The sequence below is a fragment of the Macrobrachium nipponense genome, chromosome 26, assembly GCF_015104395.2.
Source record: "Macrobrachium nipponense isolate FS-2020 chromosome 26, ASM1510439v2, whole genome shotgun sequence".
Lineage (NCBI taxonomy): Eukaryota > Metazoa > Arthropoda > Malacostraca > Decapoda > Palaemonidae > Macrobrachium > Macrobrachium nipponense.
The window spans coordinates 43879490-43903228 of record NC_087215.1 but is presented as its reverse complement, the minus strand read 5'-3'; the positions used below and the strand labels follow the sequence as shown (position 1 = coordinate 43903228).

General features: G+C 49.5%; 1 protein-coding gene across 1 annotated transcript in view; it reads right to left on the bottom strand.

Moving 5' to 3' along the window:
• The window catches only part of LOC135200239 (heat shock 70 kDa protein 14-like), a gene marked incomplete in the record, with an annotated part of 291697 nt that overhangs the window by 220316 nt on the left and 47642 nt on the right, over positions 1-23739 (bottom strand).

Genomic DNA, 23739 nt, shown 5'->3' with positions numbered 1-23739 from the left:
AATACACTTTAGAGAGAGAGAGAGAGAGAGAGAGAGAGAGAGAGAGAGAGAGAGAGAGAGAGAGAGAGAGAGAGAAAACAACTCCCTTCTCTCTCTTGTAAACAACACAAATTGGTAAACAGGTGACCTAATTGTGTTTACCCACAGCCTACCATGGTTTAATCACCATCAATATACAGGGAGTCCCTGGTTGTCAGTGGGGGTTCCGTTCCAATGAGCTTGTTAAGTGAAAATTGCCATTACCTGAAACTAGGCGATTTATGGCACGGTTAAAATTCTGTAATTTATGCCATATGCATCGACGCCATAACTCTATTAAACCAGACTGCCATTAACCAAGTCTGTCAATAACCAGGCACTGCCTATACTGTACTTTTATACAGCAACTTTATCAGGTTGTAACCATACAAATTGTGCATGTGTGAACTACTGGCCTCTGAGTACTGCAGGTACTCCTCATTTAACAACATACTTGTTTTATGACAACTCGGGAGTTACGACAACAACATGGAGAGAGAGAGAGAGAGAGAGAGAGAGAGAGAGAGAGAGAGAGAGAGAGAGAGAGAGAGAGAGAGAGAGAGAGAGAGAGAGAGAGAGAGACCATAAAATGAAAATAAAAACATTGCCAATGGTAACCAATGAGAGAAAGGCTACTCAGTAGTACCAATAATCTAGCCTAGTCTAGGTTTTGAAAACCTTCAAATCTATAGCTAAATCAATAAATAAGGTTTTAATATACTATGTAAAGAAAAGCTATATAGTTTAAACTCTTAAACTTGGCATTTTATGGTCTGGGAACTCCACTGGTTGGCTTGATTCCGCCGCCATTAGTTCGTTGCGTGGCCACAGTGGCACTACGTTTGCTTACAACTTCCAAGACAGCAAAAATTATGCCGTAGCTCCTTTGTTTTAGTGATAATAATTCTTAGTAATGAAAAAAAAATGTGTGAATTCTTAGTGATGAAAAGAAAATGTGTGAAGTCAAATATGTTTTTTATATTAACTAGAAAATAAATATATTTTTTTAAACATTCACTTCAGAAGTCTCTACCAAGTCATACCAAAAACTTTTAATCAAAACAATGAGACATTTAGCATGCACAAATTCCTTACTCTTAGTATGCTTGAAAGACTTACATGTAATCCAGTTTGATAATTTTTATACAACTGTGTATTTACATACGTATTTGATATGTCACCCATGAGATCAGATGATACTAGAGGTAGGAAGTGCAAGCATAAATCTTTATTAATGTTAGAAAATGCTTATCCTCTTAGAGAATATTTTAGTGTTTATTTTCCTCAATAGATGATGTGCTTTGTTTACGCCTTGACAGCGACATTCAAATGCCCCATAATCGCCAAAATTCATTCAATATTTTTTTTATCTCACTAACCTCTATAATAAAAATAAATGATGAAGAAACTCATAATGATAACTATGAAATACCAAATTTAGAATAAGAAAGTTACTGCTAAATAATTTACAGATTCTGATAAGTTTAGCACTGTATTGACTTCGTATTGTATTGACTTACTAGCTGGCTAACTCAGGAATGTAGGCTAAATGTGTTCAACAAAGTACATTATTTTAAATAAAATTATACATTATGGAGTTATAAAATGATGAAGTTAAAATATATGAGTAATAAAATGATAAAAAGCATTATCAGAACTTTGCCAAGTAGCAGGCTATGTCGGAAACTAGTTCTGTGTACAATATATGACTGAAAATTAATGCTATTAGTCAAAATGATATTGTTAGAATACAATAAAGTTTTGTACATACTTACCCGGCAGATATATACTTAGCTTATGTCTCTGACGTCCGACAGAAATTCGAATTTCGCGGCACACGCTGCAGGTAGGTCAGGTGATCTACCCCCCTGCCGCTGGGTGGCAGGAATAGGAACCATTCCCGTTCTAGAACCAGATTTTCTCTTCCACCTGTCTCCTGAGGGAGGCTGGGTGGGTGGCCATTAATCGTATATATCTGCCGGGTAAGTATGTACAAAACTTTATTGTATTCTAACAATATCATTTTTGTACATGCAACTTCCCCGGCAGATATATACTTAGCTGATTGACACCCTTGGTGGTGGGTAAGAGACAACTATTTTACTGAATAGAGACAGGTAAACAACATACGTTGTAGGTAATAAATAAATAAAACCTTGGTTCCTACTTGTTCAGGCGGAAGATTCCATGGCTAATGCCTAGGAATCTGCTTCGCCTCAAGAGCCTCAGCGAGGATGTGACCTATGGCTAAGAGTTCTTGTGGGTCTGTCGATGGGGTCTTATCCATTTACTCGACAGAGCCTCTTACATGACAATATGCCTATGCCTATTGGCATAATTAAGGAGCACAACACCGATCCCGATCACCTGATCCTAACAAACGAGGGTTAGTGCTTAAGTTGAAAAGAGTTATCCCCAAACTCCTTTCAAACAACCCAAAGAAAAAACATGACGTTAAATAAAATTTAACTCACTAGTTAAGGATCAGTATCGGCTCCCTATCCCAGCAATGTATCCGCAGACACGTATCAACCAAGAGAGAAGGATCTCTCGTAGGTTATCTTGACATCCTTCGGATATGGGAAGTCAACACAGAGTTGCATCTCCCGTATGTGACAGCTAATATGTCCTTATGACATATTGTTAAGGAAAGAACAAGAATACAGAAAAGCTCGCACTTCATGCGCTTTTAATTCTCAGCTGTTTGAAGGAATCATCAATGCACTTGTCAAGTGCTTAGGAGATCACATTGTCTCAAAGAAGGCCAGGGCATTCTTTGATATAGATCTCTTCTGGGTGAAGCCTGGAGCCTGGCAAGCGCTTTCGTGACTGGCAGGCGCCTCGCGCCTGTCTAGCGCCTCGCGCCTGGCTGGAGCCTTGCGCCTGAATGCGGCCTAGAGCCTGGCTGGAGCCTCGCGCCTGGATGGCGCCTCGCGCCTGGCTGGCGCCTGATTGGCTCCTCCCTCCTGGCTAGCGCCTCGCGCCTGGCTGGAGCCTTGCGTCTGGCTGGCGCCTTGCGCCTGGAGCTTGGCAGAAGACTTCATGATTACTGTCTATGAGTCTGCATGCCTCAAGAGTTTCAGCGAGGTGAGGGACCTATGACTGACAAACCCTTCTGGATCATGTCAATGGGGGCTAGCCCGCTTACACGACAGAGCCTTCTCGGATCGTGCCAATGGGGGCTGACCCACTTACCTGGCAGAGCCTTACCTGTATCATATCAATGGGGACTAGCCCTCTTACATGACAGAGCTTTAGGTTTCTCTTTACTGGAAGGAGCCTTGCGCCTGGATGGATCCTCAATCCTGACTGGAGCCTAGCCTTGAGGAGCCTGGCACCTGGATGGCGCCTGGCTGGCTTCTGGAGCCTGGCTGGCGCCTCGCGCCTGGCTTGGCTCCTCCACACTTGCTGGAGCTTCGAGCTTGGAAGAGTCTCTAGGCTGTCTGGCGATGTCCACATCGGACACTCTTATATCTGTCCGATTCGTTCGCCTCTGGCGCATTTGCGCCAGGTTGGAGGCCCGCTCCTTCTCAGTATCCGACCATGACAGAGTTCCTTGGAACTGTCCGCCTCTGGCGTTTTTCGCCTGTATTGGCATTTGGCGCCTGGCTGGCGCTACATTGTCCGAGAGTCCTGAACAACCACATAGTCCTATCAGGAGACTGGAGAAGGGTGGAAGAAATTCTTCCCCTTTGATCTTTTGGCCCCTGGCAAGGGGAGTTTGATTGTAGTCAGCTACATCCAGTAGACGACAGGATATCTAACATACGAGAGAGAAGAGTCTTCCTCCGAGGAGGATCCTTCGTGAATACTTCCTTTGCTAACGAGATCCCTTCTTACATGTGATAGTTCCTCGTTGCAGAATCTTCCCTATCCTTGCCCGAAGGAAGGAAGGAGTCTGGAAGTCGAAGGAGACTCCGAGCTGAAATTGGCGGAACCCTGATTTCTAGCTCTATTGTATCCTTCTGAATACCTTATCTGGGAAGCATTTCGAGCCCTCATCGCACCCCGAAGACTCTGTAGGCAAACGTTTAAACCATCTCTTCTTCTGTAGATGAAAAAGTAAGTACCCTGCCTGGGCAACGAAACTTCTATCTGAAAGCGTTGCGTCAGGAATAAGAGGGTTTTTAGTTCTTTTGCCAGACATACTATGCTGGCAAGAACCCATTGCCGAGTCCTCCATTGGAATCTGATGCGAGATTCCAATGCACAACCCATATTCACTTGTCTTCTTGGTCGTTTAGGGCTAAGAGAAAACAAAGAATTCCTTCATAAACTTTCTCAAAGAAGTTTGATGAGGAGCAGTTCCATTTTGTCGGGAACAAGGAATCTGTGGCCACAAAAGATCCCATTCGAAGTACATATATCCTATAGCCTTTTACTGCGTTTCTTTGATAGCAGATATATACCTAGGTGATTCTTCCCTCTGAAAGTGAAGAAAGAACCTCGCTATGTGGTTCACAGAGGTATCGGAAGAGGACAGTTTTCTCATTCCATCTAGCACGATCTGCAGCAATTCTATGTCTTAGCCATGACTATTGTCATTTACCTTGAAAAATCCTCTCATTCATGTCCACTTCTGGTCAGTCTGCACGCGGAAAGACTCAGAGTGGAGAGGTTTTTCAGATCTATTTATAATAGATTCTGATAGAATATCCAGATACTCTTGGAAAAGCCTTACGAAACATGCTGTGAGAAGAACGTGACTTCTGTGAATCCAACCTCTCTAAGGCCAAAATGAGGCATTCATCCTCTCTTCCTTTGATGCCCATTTATCTTAAAATCTGTTAAGATTTATAACTAGGGGAAAAAAGACTAAAGTTTATTCCCCTTCTTTAAATTAAAGATGTCGTATATTGCTACCTCTCTTGGTTCGAGGAAAAGGAAGCAGTCTATAGGAAGCCTGTTCGTCTTCTACCTTGCGAAGAGATCTATGAAGAAGACTTTCCGCAGTTCTCAAAACTCTTTTCAATAAATGTTAGACATACGTTAACAGTTTTTTTATCTTTCGATCGAGAAGGTTCTCACGACATGCAAAATCTTGCATCGAACCTTTAAGGATCGTTACGTTCCGTGTCTGTTCCCAAATAGGTTCTCTTTTGTTAACGCGAACAGGGGCGAAAAAAGAGATTCTCGATGCTCTTTGCGATATGAGAGAGTCGTGGAATTGGCCTAAGTGATTAAAATAAATAATTTCATCATTCCTTGTAAGCGACCCCTTTCCGATTAAATGGGTAACGAAATCAGGAACGAATCTTGCCGTTACCGAGCCTCCGAGAGGCTACTGGTTTGTTTGTTTGTTTGTATGGTGTTTTTACGTGACTTCCGAACCACGTCGAGAGTGAACTTCTATCACCAGAAATCCACATCTCTCACTCCTCAATGGAATGGCCGAGAATCGAACCCGCAACCACCGAGGTGAGAAGCAACACCAAACCAACCACTACTGAACTCTTAGGTTAATAACTCGCTAAAACGAGAAATATCTTGGGATGGTGCTTCTGGCGCATTGCGCCAGGCTGGCGCTTCTGACGCAATTTGCGCCAGGCTGGCGCTTCCTTCTAGTTCTTTTAAGGTTATGTGCCAGAACATCTGTGCCTTTATGGTACCCGACATCCTTCACGTGTTAATTCCGTTCTTAGTAGGAAAAAACTTTTATATACGTAGTATAGTCCATTCAGGGAAACAACTTCTGCACTAAGAGAATGTTTCCCATCCGACTCACCCATCTTCTCTTGAGCAATATCCGATTCTAAAATGACAATTTGTCGAAAATTGCATTTTTCCTAACTATACAAACCTGAGGTCCTTTAACAATAGAAAGGTAACTAGCAGCAGCTGGGACGGTCGTAAGCTTCGAACAAGGGGAGAACGGTAGTTAACTGCTTGTCCGATCGTGCGCGAGCGGTGAAGAATCACTTTTGCTTTAGGCCCATGCAAAAAGTTGCAGAGTGAGGGGTGGTATGAGGTGGGACTATATGTAAAGGACCTCAGGTTTATATAGTTAGGAAAAATGCAATTTTCGACAAATTGTCATTTGTTCCGATACGTAATACAAACCCTCGGTCCTTTAACAATAGGAAGACTCACTTCTTGGTGGGTGGAATCTGAGTCTTTTTGGTGAACAGACTGGTGTTCGTCCAACCTTGGAATGCCTCCCTGGTTGTAAGAGCAAGGAGGGATCCAAACCTCTGTCCGATTGATTGGGGTGTGCACTGCAGGATCAATGGTCAGACCTCTGAGCCAAGTACTAGAGAGAGGCAAGCGTATCTCGTTGTACCAGCAAGTAAGAACTTGCTCTATTACAAGAGCCAACTAAAGTTATGGTTTGTCTCAAGTAGGCATCCACTCCTTCCCCCTTGTTGGAGGGAGTGGAGATATTTGCTTCTATCCCTAACTAAAGGGATAGATTGGGGCTCGGTCTCGAGTAGCTTACCTGCATCGAAATTCCTTTCCAGCATGGTGACGACCGTGACCCTCTGCCCACAGGTAGAGAGAGAGAAAGATGGAGAAGAGAAGCCAGTCGCACTCTCATTCACCATTCATCCTACCAGTCACACCAGGAATCGATGCTGTTCTGCCTGCCGCTCGGATGCTGGGTAAGCTTACACAACGTGTTGAGCAGCCACCACAGGTCCCAAGGTTAAAAAGTATCCAAGGGACTTGTAGGCATATCCCGAAGGTAGAAGGACGTGAAGGTAGTCTGGTGGTTGGCCCAGACACCTGCCTTCAGGACCTGCGCCACGGAGAAGTTCTTACGGAACGCCAAAGAGGGTCCAATACCTCTGACTTCGTGGGCTCTCGGTCGAGCGTACGGATGTCGTCACTACCATCAGCCTCGTACGCCCTCCTGATCACCTCACGCAGCCAGAAAGAAAGTGTGTTCTTGGATACTTCTTTCTTGGTAACCCCAGTGCTAACGAAGAGGCGTCGACACTCAGGCCTGAGGTGTCGAGTTTTCTTCAGATAGCGCCGTAGCGCCCTCACAGGACAAAGCAGCATCTCATCCGTATCGTTGTCGGTGAAATCCATTAGGGAGGGGATCGTGAAGACTCGAACCTGTCGTCAGGGATCGACGGATTCTGAGTCTTAGCTACGAAATTCGGGACGAAATCGAGTGTCACAGATCCCCAGCCCCTGGTATGTTTAACATTGAAGGACAGACCATGAAGTTCCCCTACTCTCTTCGCCGATGCAGGGCCAGCAAGAAGAGGGTCTTGAGGGTCAGATCCCTGTCTGACGACTCTCGGAGTGGCTCGAATGGTCTTCGAGTCAAACTCCTAAGGACGAGAGTCACATCACTCAGGGGGCCTGAGTTCCCTGGGTGGGCAAGACCTTTCGAAGCTCCTCATTAGCAAGGAGATCTCGAACGAGTTCGAGATGTCCAGTCCCCTCAGTTTTTAGGACAAGGGCCAGGGCGGCTCTATATCCTTTAACTGTGGGTACTGAGAGGAGCTTCTCTCGGCGAAGAAACACGAGGAAATCCGCTACCTGCTGAAGAGTGGCTCTGAGAGGAGATAGACCCCGTCTACGACACCAACCACAGACGACGGCCCACTTCCCCTTGGTACACAGCTGCAGAGGACTGTCGGACGTGTCCAGCCATCTCTGTTGCTGCGCTGCGAGAAAAGCCTCTGTTCGCAAGAGATGGTGGATAACAGCCAGCCGTGAAGTTGTAGGGACTGGAACTGCCCGGTGGTACCGCTCTACGTGTGGCTGGGCTAGAAGGTTGTGCCAGTGGGCATCTCTCTCGTTCTTCCGCAAGAAGAGCCAGCAGGTCCGGATACAAACGGCTTGAGGTCGTTTGGGAGCCACCAGGATCATCCTGAGATTGGGAGTGACCAGCGCTCGACTGATCACTTTCCGAATCAGACAAAAGGGAGGAAAGGCGTAGACGAAGAGGTTGTCCCAGGGGTGTTGAAGAGCGTCCTCTGCAGCTGCCCATGGGTCCGGCACGGCCGAACAAAAAACTTGAAGTTTTCTGTTGTGCCGGGTGGCGAACAGGTCTATGACCGGACGCCCCCACAGGTTGAAGAGCCTTTCCGCCACTTCTGGGTGTAGGGACCACTCGGTCCCTATCACCTGATCCCGACGGCTGAGCTTGTCTGCTACTACATTCCTCTTGCCTGGAATGTAGCGTGCTGACAGCTCTATTGAGTGAGCCGTGGCCCACTCGTGCACCTGCACAGTCAACTGGCTTGTAGCGGGAGAGACACTAGGCCTACCCCTGCTTGTTGACGTATGCCACTAGTGTGGTGTTGTCCGCACATCAACACCACCGAGTGTCCCACCAAGGCGGTCCTGGAATTCTTGGAGAGCGTAAAACGCGCCTTGAGTTCTAGGACATTGATGTGAAGGTGCTTGTCGTGATGGTCCCACACACCTGCAGCCAGCAACTCCTCCAGGTGTGCGCCCCACCCCCTCCCCTCGGTCGATGCGTCTGAGAACAGCAGCATCTCCGGAGGGGAGTGCGTAGAGGCACCCCTCTTAATAGGTTCCTGTCATCGAGCCACCAGGATAGGTCCTGCCTCACCTTCTCCGTGATGGACCACGGGGAAGTAAGGTGGATCCTTTACCTGTGACCAACAATCTCCCTTAGTCTCCACTGGAGAGACCGAGGTGAAGACGTCCGTGAGGAACTAACTTCTCGAGTGACGATAGGTGGCCGATCACGACTTGCCATTGCTGAGCTGCCTGTTCCTGCCGAGACAGGAACCGGCCGGCTGCCTCCCTGAATTTGCTGATCCTCAAGTCTGCGGGGCGGACTTGAGCTGCTACCGTATCGATCAGCATACCCAGGTACTTCATCTTCTGCTTGGGTTCGAGATCGGACTTCTCGTAGTTTATCACGATCCCCCAGATCGCGACAAAAATGATATTGTTAAACTACAATAAAGTTTTGTACATACTTACCTGGCAGATATATACTTAGCTATAGTCTCCGACGTTCCCGACAGAATTTCAATCTCGCGGCACACGCGACAGGTAGGTCAGGTGGTCTACCTTACCCGCCGCTGGGTGGCGGATGTACGAACCACTCCCGTAAGCTTGTCAGATTTTTCTCTTCCACCTGTCTCCTGAGGGGAGGCTGGGTGGGCCATTAATCGTATATATCTGCCAGGTAAGTATGTACAAAACTTTATTGTAGTTTAACAATATCATTTTTGTACATGAACTTTCCCTGACAGATATATACTTAGCTGATTGGCACCCTTGGTGAGGGTAAGAGACAGCTCAATAATACAGGTAAGACGGGAAACAACTAATGTTGTAGGATATAAAAACCTTGGTTCTCACCTTTTCAGGATGAAGACTTCATAGATACTATCTCTGAGTCTGCATTGCCTGGAGAGCTACAGCTAGGACGTGACCTGATGCTGAAAGACTCTCGGATCTACCACTGGGATATGTGATCCCCTATTGTGGTAGAATCCAAGTCGGATGCTCTTAGAGGGACCTTGTCCGCCTTACCTAACAGATCCTTACCACTACCTCTGCAAGGAGCCAAAACCCACCAGACCACCTAACCAAAATACAAAGGGTTAATATTACGACAAAAGAGGTGCCTCCTGCAACCTCTTTCAGACAACCAAAAAACAACAATATAAAATATAGGGTAACATATAAAAAATTACACAGGATAAGTTTCAGCTCCCTGCCCCAGCACCGAATCCGCCGATACGAAAGGACCCAAGGCGAAGCATTTATCATATGTGATTTTACATCACGTAGGTAGTGGTTTGCGAAAACCGATTGGCATCTCCAAAAAGTCGCCTCCCATCAAGTTCCGCACAGACATATTTTTTCTGAATGCAAGCGAAGTTGCGATGGCTCTCACCTCGTGAGCTTTCACTTTCAGTAGTCTAAACTGATCTTCCTTACAGGCAACATGTGCCTCTGTAATAAGGCTTCTCAGAAAAAAGGAAAGAGCATTCTTCGACATGGGCCGAGTGGGGTCCTTTACGGAGCACCAAGTACATCTTGATTAGCCTTAAGTTGTTCCTTCCTCTTAAGGAAATACTTCATAATTCTCATAGGGCAAAGAGTTCTTTCAGGCTCTTCCCCTACTAGAAAAAGATAAACTACGAACTTCAAAGCTCCTGGCCAAGGGCGTGATGGGTTTTTCATTCTTTGCAAGGAAACTTGGAAGAAACGAACATACCATAGAATCTTCCTTAAACCCTACATTGCCCTCAATAGCTTGGAGCTCACTCACTCTTTTAGCTGTAGCTAGGGCCAAAAGGAAGATAGCCTTCTTCGTCAAGTCCTTGAAAGAGGCTAAGCCAGGAGGTTCGAATCTAGACGATCCAAGGAATTGTAGGACTACGTCTAGATTCCAGTTCGGTACTACATGAGGACGCTTAATGGTTTCAAATGATCTAATAAGATCATGCAGGTCCTTATCATCGGATATATTTAAGCCTCTATGCCGAAATACCGCCGCCAACATACTGCGGTATCCCTTAATAGTTGACACAACCAGATGACATTCTTCTTTGAGGAAATAAGGAAATCCGCAATTTGGGTCACAGAGGTACTGGAAGAGGAAATGTTCTTCCTCTTGCACCAACGTCTGAAGACATCCCACTTTGACTGGTATACACGCAAGGTGGAAGGTCTCCGTCGTCTTGCGATTGCTTTAGCACTGCTGCTGAAAAGCCTTTCGCTCTGACCAAACTTTGGACAGTCTGAAACCAGTCAGACTGAGAGCGAGGAGATTTTTTGTGGTACCTGTCGAAGTGGGGTTGTCTGAGTAGATCGCTCCTTAGCGGGAGCGATCTTGGAAGGTCCACCAACCATTCCAGTACCTCTGTGAACCATTCTTGGGCCGGCCAAAAAGGGAGCGATTAAGGTCATTCTCGTTGAATCGGACTCTACGAACTTCTTGATAGTTAGCCCCAGGATCTTGAAGGTGGGGGGAAACGCGTAGACGTCGAGTCCGTTCCAGTCTAGAAGAAGAGCATCTATTGCTACTGCCTCTGGATCCGATATCGGAGAGCAGTATAAGGATCCAGCCTCTTGTTTCTTTGACGTGGCAAAGAGGTCTATGTGTGGCCTGCCCCATAACTTCCACAGGCTCTGGCATACATCCCGAGTGAAGGGTCCACTCTGTGGGAAGGACCTGATCTTTCCTGCTGAGGAGATCTGCTCTTACATTCCTTTCTCCCTGCACGAACCTGGTGAGAAGCTTGATTCCTCTTTCTTCTGCCCACAGAAGAAGGTCTCTTGCTGTCTCGTACAGGGAGAAGGAATGCGTCCCCCCTGTTTCCTGATGTATGCCAGAGCTGTAGTGTTGTCCGCGTTGACCTGCACTACCGATCTTCTGACTTTGGGCTCGAAAGCCTTCAGAGCCAACCACACAGCCATCAACTCCTTTCTGTTGATGTGCCAGGCTACCTGGTCCCCCACCCAGGTACCTGACACTTCGTTGGTTCCCAGAGTTGCACCCCACCCCATGTCCGACGCGTCGGAGAACAACACCAGGTTGGGGGTCTGTGATTGAAGAGACAGTCCCTTCGCAAAGAGGTTGGGATCTGTCCACCATAAGAGATGTTTCTTGATGTCCTGTGATAACGACAGGGAGAACGTCAAATCCTGAGAACGACGACTCCAATTCCGATGAAGAAAGAATTGGAGCGGTCTCAGGTGCAACCTTCCTAGGGAAACGAATTGCTCCAGAGAGGAGAGTGTCCCCAGCAGACTCCATCCACTCCCTCACTGTGCATACTTCTTTCCCTAAGAAGGTTGTTACTCTCTCGAATCCTCGGGCTATCCTTTCCTGCGAGGGAAAAGCCCGAAAACTCAGAGAGTTCATCTGTATCCCGAGATACACACACTCTTGCTCGGGAATTAGTGATGACTTCTTGAAATTGACGAGAAGTCCCAAAGCCTTCGTCAATTCTAAAGTTACTTGTAAGTCCTTCAAACAACGATCTTCTGAATTGGCCCTTATTAGCCAATCGTCGAGGTACATGGATATCCTCACCCCTTTCAAATGAAGCCATTGAGCCACATCCTCAAAATCCCCGTGAACACTTGAGGGGCCGTCGAGAGGCCGAAACACAGAGCCCTGAACTGAAAAATTTTCCCCCCCATCATGAATCTGAGAAACTTCCTCGAGGAAGGATGGATCGTACGTGGAAGTAAGCGTCCTGAAAATCCAAGGAAACCATCCAGTCCCCTGGACGAAGCGCTGCCAGCACTGATGAAGGCGTTTCCATCGTGAACTTCTTCTTTTTCTACGAAGAAGTTCAGGGCGCTTACATCCAACACCGGTCTCCATCCCCCTGAGGACTTCGGAACTAGGAAAAGGCGGTTGTAGAAGCCCGATGAATGATGTGGTCTGTCACTAGTTCGATAGCCCCCTTCTCCAGCATCTGATCTACTGCTAGATGGAGAGCTTGATTCATGATGGGGTCTCTGTACCTGGCCGTCAGTTCCCTTGGGATGGTCGTCAAGGGAGGTCTTTCGACGAAAGGGATGAGGTAACCTCTCCTCAAAATAGAAAGGGTCCAAGGATCCGCCCCTTTTTGGGCCCAGACTTCTGCAAACTCTAAGAGTCTGGCGCCCACCGTTGTTTGAAGGACTTGCAAGTTATTTGGGGGCTTTAACAGACTTGGCGAAAGTCTTACCCCTTCTTGAAGGTCTACGACCTCTAAACGTAGAGGTTCTTGATGAAGATGCCCCTCGAAAGGGTTCTCGAACATTGCCTTTTCCTTCTTAGCCTTGGTAGGGAAGGAAGGCGAGGTTTTCTTGCCGACTGTGCCAAAAGGTCCTGGGTGGCTTTGGCCGAAAGTGACCTCGAAATGTCCTGCACTCGATGTTTCGGGAACAACTGAGTAGACAGAGGAGCAAACAGCAAAGAAGACCTCTGAGCATGGGAGAACCGACTTCGTTAAGAAGGAACAGTAAACCGACCCTCTTCTTCACGATGCCGGCTCCATAAAGGGAGGCGATTTCACTCGCTCCGTCTCTTACTGACTTGTCCCATACAACACACACATAAGATCATCTGGTGAAATTGACTCTGGCACTTCAATTTTCTTGGCTAGGACTCCCAACGACCAATCAAGGAAGTTAAATACTTCTAGCACTCTAAACATCCCTTTTGAGCAAATGATCCAATTCGTTCATTGCCCAAGTCGTCTTAGCAGAGTTAAGGGCAGTTTCTCCTTGTCGAATCTACCAGTGCCGAAAAATCCGAATCAGCCGAAGACGGTAGACCCAATCCTAAGGGCTCTCCTGTTTCGTACCAGAAACCAGCGCGTCCTGATAACTTCGAAGGAGGAAAAGCGAACATCGTTTTCCCCGCTTCTTCTTTGGAAGCCATCCAGGAACCAAAACTCCTCAGTGCCTTCTTCATAGAAAGAGTTGGCTTCATCCTCACACAAGAAGAACTCTTCGCTGTCTTCGCCGTTGAAAAAAGTGAGTGAGGAGAAGGAGGAGCCGTAGGCGTAAGGGAATCCCCAAAAACTTGTAAAAGTAGCTCTGTAAGCTTCTTGTAAGAAGAGACGCAGCAGAAGTGTTCGGTTCCTCATCCGAACCTTCTAGGACGTCTTGTCGAGGCGAGCGCGGAAGATCCTTAGGTGACGAAGGGATCCTAGCAGGAGTTTGAGCGAGAGGTTGGAGAACGCCCTCTCTTAGAAGAGTTCACATCCACTGGAGAACGATGAGAAGATCTGGGAGTATACGATGAGACTCCCTCTTCGAGGTATACGGAATCTCAGCCGAAGGAGAGGTAGGGCTCCTACTCCGAGAATTCTCGGAAACATCCGCAGGGCGCTTACGAGGAGGCGAGCGCCTACTATACTCTATGCACCTATCCTGGGGCGAGCGGCTGCCAGGAGAAGAGCGCCTATCGAGAGCAGAGCGCTTGCGCGGCTCTCCATACCTGTCCCAGTTGCGTACGATCAACGGAAGTTCGACTGGAAGGCGAAATGCGCCTACTAGGAGAAGGCTGCTTGCGAGACTCTTGACGTCTAACAAGAGGGTAACATTCAGGAGAAGGGCGCTTCAAAACTAACGAGCGCCTACTTGGAGAAGGGCGCTTCCGGGATTCCTGGTGCCTACCAAGAGACAAACGGTCGGAGAAGTGCGCCTAGAAGCGGGAGAGCGCCTACAGGAGAAGGGCGCTTGAAAGACTCTTGTTGTCTGCCCTTAGGAGAATAATCAGGAGTATGACGCCTTAAAAGAGACGAGCGCCTACTAGAGAGCTATGTGCAGTAGGCTCTTGCGCCAACCTACCTTGCGGGGAGCGGCTAACAGTAGGCCGTCTATCATGCACACGACTCCTACCAGACTCTAGATGCCTGTCATGGAGAGAAGTCACGATCCGATACTCGAGGAGAGTGACATCTGGAAGAAGAACGCCTACTTGTATAAGGGCGCCTTCTATAATCTTGAGGCTGCTGAGGAGAAGTCTCACGCGAGGGAGTTGAAGAAATGCGTGATGAGCAGGTGCAGTGCGCTTACCGGAAGCGGGAATCCAATCTGGAGAAAAACTTCTTTCTCCATAGAGCGTCCTACCGATGTTTGGCGCCTTGAAATTGAAAGAGAGCCAGGCGAGCGAGGGCGCTCACGCGAGTGAGGGCGCTCCCGCGAGCGAGGGCGCTCACAGCGAGCCCCCACCTTCATACGAAACCTCCCCATATGAAGGAGAACGATCCTCTGAGAGCGGCGCCTAGATCTCTTTGATCGGAAGAGAAACGTCCTTCTTCCTACGTGATCTAACTGCTAGAGAGTCTGCTAGCGCCGTGATCTGAGCTTGAAGTCCCGCGAGTACTCTCGTAGGAGAATCTTCTAATTCTTCCTCGGAAGCAGGCGCGGAGCGCGAGAAGAAGAACGATCACAGGATTTCTTGTGTTCTTTCGCCTCCACCCCCGACGATTCTTCCGGGAAAACCTCCGGACTAGAAGCCAAAGACTGCAGGGAGCCTTCCAAGCCTCTTCAACGGGCGCGACGCATCCGGGGAGTTTCCAACCTCTCTTCGGAGAGGGAGACGACGAAGAGGAGAAGCATTGGCGTAGGAGCTCCTTCTTGTAGCGATCCGAGGCAGCCTGGGGAGCGTACTTCAGATCTGCCGAGGGACGCCTGACCGTGGGGGCTCTCCCTAGCCCTCCTGCGGCTTTCGACTTTCCTACTCCACTGGAACTGGGAGTCTGGAAGAGGTCTAGGCCTAGAGGCACTAAGGAGCCGGTCAGACGCACCCTCCACAACACTGGGGACACTGCACTGATCACTAACACTCTCCTTTACCTTCCAACTGACGAATCTTCTGATCCACAGAACGATTCTTGGCTTCAGAGCTGCCGCCTCCGAAGGCGAATCTCCGGCTTCGGTGCGGGGAGCCGGGGCTGCAACTTGGGAAGCAAGGTTCTAATTCTACGTTAGTACTAATAGGATCCACATCCAACTCACTCATTCTAGATCTGCTAGAACTCTAGAGGAAGCCTACGCCACTCTATCACGTTCCAACTTCCTAACATAAGAAGAGAGAGCCTTATATTCTTCTTCATTCAATCCCTTACATTCACTACAAGGGTTAGCAAACGCACAATCATTCCCCTACATTTCATGCAAACCGTGTGGGGGTCTACCGAAGCTTTCGGCAACCTCACCTTACATCCTTCATTCACGCAAAAAACCCTAAACAACACCGAAGTTTTAACTACCGATTCTAGATCAGACATCGTTAAAGAAAATCAAACTCAAAATCAAACCGGTCCACAATCAGCGTATGCCAGCCAAACAAAGCGAATACGTCACCAAAAGAAGTCCAAATTAACTCCAGGCAAGCGAGAAATCGAAAACTATCGAGAGGAACCGACAACAGTTATCGTTCCCGCGACAGAGAAAAATCTGACAAGCTTACGGGAGTGGTTCGTACATCCGCCACCCAGCGGCGGGTAAGGTAGACCACCTGACCTACCTGTCGCGTGTGCCGCGAGATTTGAAATTCTGTCGGGAACGTCGAGACTATAGCTAAGTATATATCTGTCAGGGAAGTTCATGTACAAAACTTTAGAAGTCGTTCCCTGTCCTGCAGCAACTGCGAGCGGGAGCTCGCCAGGACCAGCCATCATCGAGATACCTCAGAAGACGTATCCCGTGCGAATGGGCCCAAGCAGACACCAGCGTGAACACTCTCGTGAACACCTGTGGGGCGGTTGATAGACCGAAGCAAAGTGCCCTGAATTGGTACACCGTCCCGTCGAAGATGAAGCGGAGGTACTTTCTGGAGGACTGATGGATGGGTATTTGAAAATACGCATCTTTCAGGTCCACTGAAAGCATGAAATCGTTCTCCTGATGGAGTTGAGCACGGAACGTGCCGTCTCCATCTTGAACCGAGTCTGGCGAACAAATCGTTCAGGGGAGAGAGATCTATCACCGGGCGCCAGCCCCCCGATGCCTTCTCCACTAAGAAAGGCGGCTGTAAAAGCCCGGTGACCGATCTACTACGACTTCTACAGCTCGTTTGGTCAGCATGGTCTTGATCTCCTGCCGAAGAGCGTCGTCCTTTGAGGATCCTAGAACATATGTCTGAAGATAGACCGGGTTGGAGTGAGGGTGGCCGAGATTCGAAGGGTAGTAGATATCCCTCCCGAAGGACGTCTACTATCCAGGTCTCGGCACCGTAGCGCTGCCAAGTTTGCCCAATGGCTCGCTAGGCACCCCCCCACTTCCGGCAGCTGGTGAGGGGGAAACGCCGTCCCTAGCGTTTCCCACCTCGCTTCGACTTCTTCCCAGACCTCCTCGGGGAAAGGAGGGCTGGTTACGCCTCCTTTACCAGAAGTTGAAGCAGGAAGTGTCTTTTTCCTCGGGGCTTCGATGGAGCAGCCGTCTTAGCAGCCGAGGAAGCGCTAGCTAAACTCTTAGGCTTAGCCGCAGTTGTACGAGGTTGCCCAGAAACCTTCATAACTGCCTGGTGAACCAGACGGTCACTGTCATCAGTGCGCCGTCTTTCCACCGCAGCGTCCACCATCTCTCCGGGAAAGAGAGCGGAGGAACTCTTTATTGGTCCGTTACGGAGTCCATTTACCGCCTCACGCCCAGCCCCCAGCCCCCTTGGCTACTCGTGTAAGGACAGCGTCCCTACGACGGAGAACCAAGTTGGCCCACAGGTTTGCCGTCTGATGGGCGAGGTAGGAGATGGCCCTACCTCCAGACTGGCACAGTCTCCTGAAGTCGGGGTCGTCTTCGAGGGCAGCGCCCCCAGAAGTCGGCCGCGACCTTGGATACTGTGAGGGACCACAGATCCAACCAAGAGACTGCCTGGAAAGCCGCCATAGCGGTAGCTTCCAGACCCAGTGCCCTCCTGCTGCGAGAACCACAAGTTCTCCGACAGGAGCTGCTGCAGGGACACACCTGGAGTTAGCCTAGCTAGCTCCGGGTTAACCTGTTTGGGCGGTATTGGATCCACTGATGGCACGTAGAACTTCCGCTGTCGCTGCAGAGGAGGAGGAAGTAGCTTGGAAGACCGTCCTGACTTAAGTGAATCCTCTCGTCCTGAGACGAAATTCTCCACCTGGTCAAGGACTGAGTCTGCAAGCTCCGATCGCGGCAGTCCCACCGTCAATTTGGGTTCCCTCTTCGGGCCCCAAAAATGACTCGAGCCGGGACGTGGGCTCAGATGGTGGTAGCGGCGATCCTTCCCCCAGGTCGTTGTGCTGACGAATCAGCGCAATAACCTGGGCAAAGTTCCTCTGGATCTCGGGAGTTACAGCGTCCTGAGGAGTAGGACCGTCCAGTCCCTCCAACAGGAGCAGCTCTTGAGACCCTCCTCCTTCAGAAGGAGGAACAGCAACAGACCCCTGACGGTCGCCTCCAGCCACTTGCGCGTACGACCTGGCTGGTCCTAAGACCATGCCTGGTGCGTGCGGCAATCGTGACGGATCGTGAGCGGCGCACCTCTCACGATCACTCCTAGCTACCTCGCTCTTCCCGGTGTAGCCCCGAGGAAGTTGAAGGTAGAGGAGAGACAGACCTGACGCTCCCCCCCCGCTCGCTGGCAGGACCAGCGTACGTGGGGGCTGCAGCCGATCACCAACCCGCGGGTGGGGATCGATCTGCAGGCCTGGCCGTGCCGCTCACACTGTGGCGAGCGGCTCGACTGAGCACGTCGACCCCGGTCCCGTGCGTCAGACGAGCTGCTGCTGCCACCGTCTCCGTCCGGTCCCTGTGGGAGCGGCGGTCAGGTGATCTGCAGAGCTCGCTTCGCGGTGAGACCGGTGAGCGTCCTCACGGCACGTCAAACCGCTGGTACCAGCCGCCAAGCTGGTGCCGTTTGGTCGAGGGGACCTCTTTCCCAGCCTCAACCCGTGGCCGGTCAGAGACCGTCACGTCAACCCAAGGACCGGCTGGTCGCTACGAGAGCGGCCGCTGGCCTGGCGAGAGTCACCTGCGCGACTCTCGACAGTCTTTCTGCTCCGTGCCCTCGGTCATGACGGTGAGCGAGCTCAGGCGCTTGACTTTGGCTGCACGGTCGCCCCGAAGGAGACCGTACACTCGGAAACTTCTCGCGGACGAGAAGCCGAGCCGGTACCTGACTTAGCAGCAGTGCTACCAAGACCAGGCGAGGATGTACCAGCGTAGCCAGCACAAAGGCCACCCTTGGTCCCCGTCTTCTTCTTCTTCTCAGAAGAGGAGATGGGCCCTGTTCCCGAGGGAACAGGAGGACCAGCAGAAGCACCCCCCGTCACACCGGAGTGAGACGGGCCCATTCGAAGGTCCCGCAGGAGCCTTCTTAGGGGGGGGAGGAGGCAGCCTTCTTCTTCTTCGGCTTGGAAGCCTTAGAAGTCGAAGGGGAGAGGCGGCAACAGACGACGAGAAGAACGATGAATACGACGACGACACCTTCCTCTTCTTCTTCTTCTTCGTCAGCTCTCAGGACGGACATCAGGTCTTCCATCCCACTGAAAAGTCGGGCCAATTGCCGAAGCAACTGATCCTGTCCGGAAAGACCTGAGTCCGGGCAGCACCTCCATGACGAGACGCGACGTGGGCAGGGCAGGCACGGCAGGAGCGGCAGGAACTCAACAGCAATGACCAGCACCCATCAGAGCACCAGCAGGACCACCCACCAGCAGCAACATCAACATGAGCGTCACGCACGCGCGCGCCTCGTAGGAGCGGCGCGAGCGCTGGGCCCACCCCGCAACACTAGCTGCAGGTACGGCAGCATAGTCCGGCGTCACAGGCATCTCCAACTCAGCCAAATTCATCATCGGACGGGCGGCAGGTCCAGGGGAGAACTTTTCGGCACAAGCGAAGTCGGTGGGGTCGGCAGCACATAGAATCCGGTGGAGGCGGCACGCCCCTCTTAGGTACGGCAGCATCGGCTTTTGGTTGATGCAGTGGGGGTACAGATGCAAATGGTGTTGCGTGTAAACCACATGAGGAGGGCGGCGTACGCTGGGGTAGACACTGTATTCGTTGTGACTACACCATGAGTTACTACTACCGACCCCCGAGCCAGTCGTTGAAATTAGCCCTGGATACTGGGGAGCGCCCTGCAGTCCCAACGACGCCCACACCTGTCCAAGGTCGTCACTCACAGAAGGCACACCTGAGGGAGGAACAGTCGGGTCAGTTTAGAGGGGCACCCTCACGCCTGGGGGGAGGAAACGAACCCCACCCAGAGCGGACGAAGACCCCGAATACAATTTGGGACATCCGGGTATCGGGCGCCCTCCTCCACACTCGACGGTTCGAGTGGAGGGAGAGGACTCCGAACCCCCCCCGCAGGGGAAGGCGCAAACGTGGGGGCTGAGCTGGGAGGGCAGGAGGAGTCGCTGGAGACTTTCCGACGACTCCTTGGTCGATCTACGCCTCTTCCTACCCTCGTACAGCACCCACTGCGCCTCGGACCAATTCATACAAACATGATATTGTCATGTTACAATAAAGTTTTTTATACATACTTACCTGACAGATATATAACTTAGCTATATGACTCCGTCGTCTCCGACGAATTTCAATTTCGCGGCACACGCTAACCGGTAGGTCAGGTGATCTACCGCCCCTGCCCTGGGTGGCAGGACTAGGAACCATTCCCCGTTTTTTCTAATCAGAATTCTTCTCTTCCACCTGTCTCCTGCGGGAGGCTGGGTGGGGCCATTAATCGTATATATCTGTCAGGTAAGTATGTATAAACTTTATTGTAACATGACAATCATCATTTTTATACATTCAACTCCCTGCCAGATATATACTTAGCTGATTAGCACCCATTGGTGGTGGGTAATTAGACAGCTAACATCCTGAAATAGACGGTCAAACAACATATGTTTTGTAGGTATTAATAAACCTTGGTTCCTACCTTATTAGGCTGAAAGACTTCGCGGCTACTGCCTGGAGTCTGCTAGCCTCAAGAGCCTCAGCGAGATATTTGATCTATGGCTAAGAGTTCTTGTGGGTCTGCCATGGGGTCTTATCCACTTACTCGGCAGAGCCTAAAGGCCTTTGTCATTGGGTGCTATTCCACTAAACATGACAATACACCTGTTCAAGGAGCACAACACCGATCCCGATCACCTGATCCTAACATCCATGTTAGTTTCTAAGATTGCAAGGGAGTTATCCCCCGAACTCCTTACAAACAACCAAAACTCGAACATAATTAACACTTTCAATTTATACAAAATATAAAAAAAAAAATTTTGTACTCCCCGACTAGGCCATACATATCCTTGATCCCCTACCAGCAATGACACTATGCGCCCGTGCGACATCCGTGGAGCTTGCTAATAGAAAACCAAGCACATATCTGACGAGGGGTTTTATGTACGATAAAATCAAATATTTTTAAGGATCAGTTTTCTTTGCTCCAATACCCAGCACTGTATTCTGCTGATACAATGGACCTAGCGAGAAGCACTTCTCATAGTCACTCTCACATCCTTCAGATAATGAGTATGCAAACACTGAATTGCACCTCCCAATATGTAGTCTCAATGATATTTTTTAGAGACATATTTTCTTTTGAACGCCAAGCGTTGCTACTGCTCTCACCTCATGGGTCTTGACCTTTAGAAGACCGAAGGATTCCTCGAGCAGTTATTGTGAGGCGTCCGTAATAACGCTTCACAAAAGAAGCCAAGGCGTTCTGGACATGAGTCTTTTGGGGGTTCTTCACCGCACACCAAGACTTGTTGACAAGCTCCCATCTGTCTCTTCCTCTCTAATAATATTTAAGAGCTCTCACTGGACAGAGAAGACCTCTCTATCTCTCTGCCTACGAGGTTAGAATAGGCCTTTTACCTCAAAACTTCTGGGCCGGCAAGGTTTTGACGGGTTTTCGTTCTTTTGCCAGAAACATTGTCTGGAAAGAACAGATGGCAGCATCTCCTTTGAACCCCACTGTGAAAATCCAGAGCGTGCAATTCGCTCGTTCCTCTTGGCTGTAGCGAGAGACACCCAGGAACAAGCATTTTTCCTAGTGACGTCGCGGAAGGAAGCCAGATGTAAAGGTTCGAATTTATCCGATGAAAGGAATTTCAGGACCACGTCTAGATTCCAACTAGGTGTTCTAGGAGTAGCTGCCTTTGAAGTCTCAAAGGATCTAATCAGATCGTGTAGATCTTTGTTTGCTAGCATATCTAGCCCTCCGATTCCTAAATACTGAAGACAGCATGCTTCTGTATCCCTTTATTGTTGAGACGATAGGTGTGATTCCTCTCTCAGAAAGAGGGAGGAATCGGCATATTCACTATATAGGTACTGGAGGATGACAGCTTCTGACTCTTACACCACCTCCTAAAGACTTCCCACTTTGATTGGTATACTCTTCTCGTCAAAGCTCTGCGGGCTCTAGCGATAGAGCCCGCAGCCTTGCGCGAAAAAGCCCCTCGCTCTGACAAGTCCTTTCGATAGTCGAAAGGCAGTCAGAGCGAGACCTGGGAGGTTGAGATGAAAACCTCTCGAAGTGGGGTTGTCTGAGTAGATCTGGTCTGTTTGGAAGAGATCTGGGGAAGTCCACTATCCACTCCAGTAACCTCCGTGAAAAACCATTCCTGGGCTGGCCAAAATGGGGCCTATTTATGTCAACTTCGTGTTCTTCGAAAGCTACGAACTTCCTGAGCACTTCCCCCAGGATCTTGAACGGGGGAAAGGCGTATGCGTCCCCACACCCGACCAATCCATGGAGAAACGCGTCTATTGCGAAGGCTCTCGGATCTTCCACTAGAGAGCAAAATATTTCTATTCTTTTGGAGAGGAACGTCGCAAACAGGTCTATGTGAGGTCTCCCCCCACAGGGACCAAAGACTTCGCACAACTTCTTCGTGTAGAGTCCATTCTGTGGGAAGGACCTGATTCCTCCTGCTCAGTCTGTCCGCTCTCACATTCTTGATCCCTTGAACAAATCTTGTGAGGAGAGTTTGCCTCTTTCTTCCATCCAGGTTAACAGGTGTCCCCTTGTTAACTGATAGAGGGGAGAAAGAGTGCGTGCCTCCTTGCTTGCGTATGTAACCAGAGCCGTGGTGTTGTCCGAGTTTATCTGTCACACCCCGCCTCTGACTAGCTCTTCGAAGACTTTAAGGCTAGGTGTATGGCCACTAGTTTCCTTGCAATTGATGTGCCAGGACACCTGTTCCTTTGTCCCAGGTGCCTGACACCTCCCTCGCGTCCTAGCGTCGCTCCCCCATCCCCCGACTCCGAGCGTCGGCATATAACACTTGGTCTGGGGTTCTGCAGGGCAAGTGATACGCCTTCGTTCTTTTGAAGAGGAAGGATCCACCACTTCAAATGATCTTTTACTTCTTGTGGAAGTTGGAAGATGTCCGAGAGTTGTCCCGTCTTCCACTCCACACCCCTTTCAGGAAAAACTGAAGAGGGCGAAGGTGAAGCCTCCCCAGAGAGAAGAACTTTTCTAGTGAGGACAGGGTCCCTAAAAGGCTCAGAATAATCCCTCGCTGAACTGTTCTTTCTCTCTAAGAAGCTCGAGATTTTCGACAACCTCGAGTGAATTTCTTCTCTTGCGAAGGATATACTCGAAAAAACCCCGAGAATCCATCTGAATCCCCGATAGACCAAGCCCTGGCTGGGGATCAGCTGCGACTTCTCGAGGTGAACGAGTATCCAGCGATTTCTATCATGTTCCTTGTTACTGATAAGTCCTCCAAGCACTGAATCTCCGACTTGGCCCTGATCAGCCAGTCGTCCAAGTAGAGGGGAGATGTTTTTTTTATTCCCTCTAGGTGAAGCCATCTTGCCACATTCGCCATCAGGTTGGTGAATACTGCGGAGCTGTAGACAGACCCGAAGCACAGCCCTGAATTGAAAAATCTTGTCTCCTATTACAAAACGAGATATTTTTCTTTGACAAATGGTGAATTGGAACGTGGAAATATGCGTCTTGCAGTCCAGAGAGACATCCAATCTCCTGGACGAAGAGCCGACAATTACTGAAGCGGACGTTTCATGCAAAAACTTCTTTTTCTGAACAAAGCGATTCAGAGCGCTTACGTCCAGAACTGGTCTCCACCCCCCCCGATGCCTTTGGTACTAGAAAAAGGCGATTGTAAAATCAGGGGATGTGGATCCTGCACAAAAGTTCGATGGCCTCCTCCTTTTCCCACATTTGTTCCACCATTTGAAAGGAGTCTTTCTCATTACAGGGTCTCTGTACCTCGCTGACAGTTCCCAGGCGTAGATGTTGGGGAGGGGAAGGCTGTTCTCGAAGGGGATTACATATCCCTTCTTTAGGACCGACACTGACCA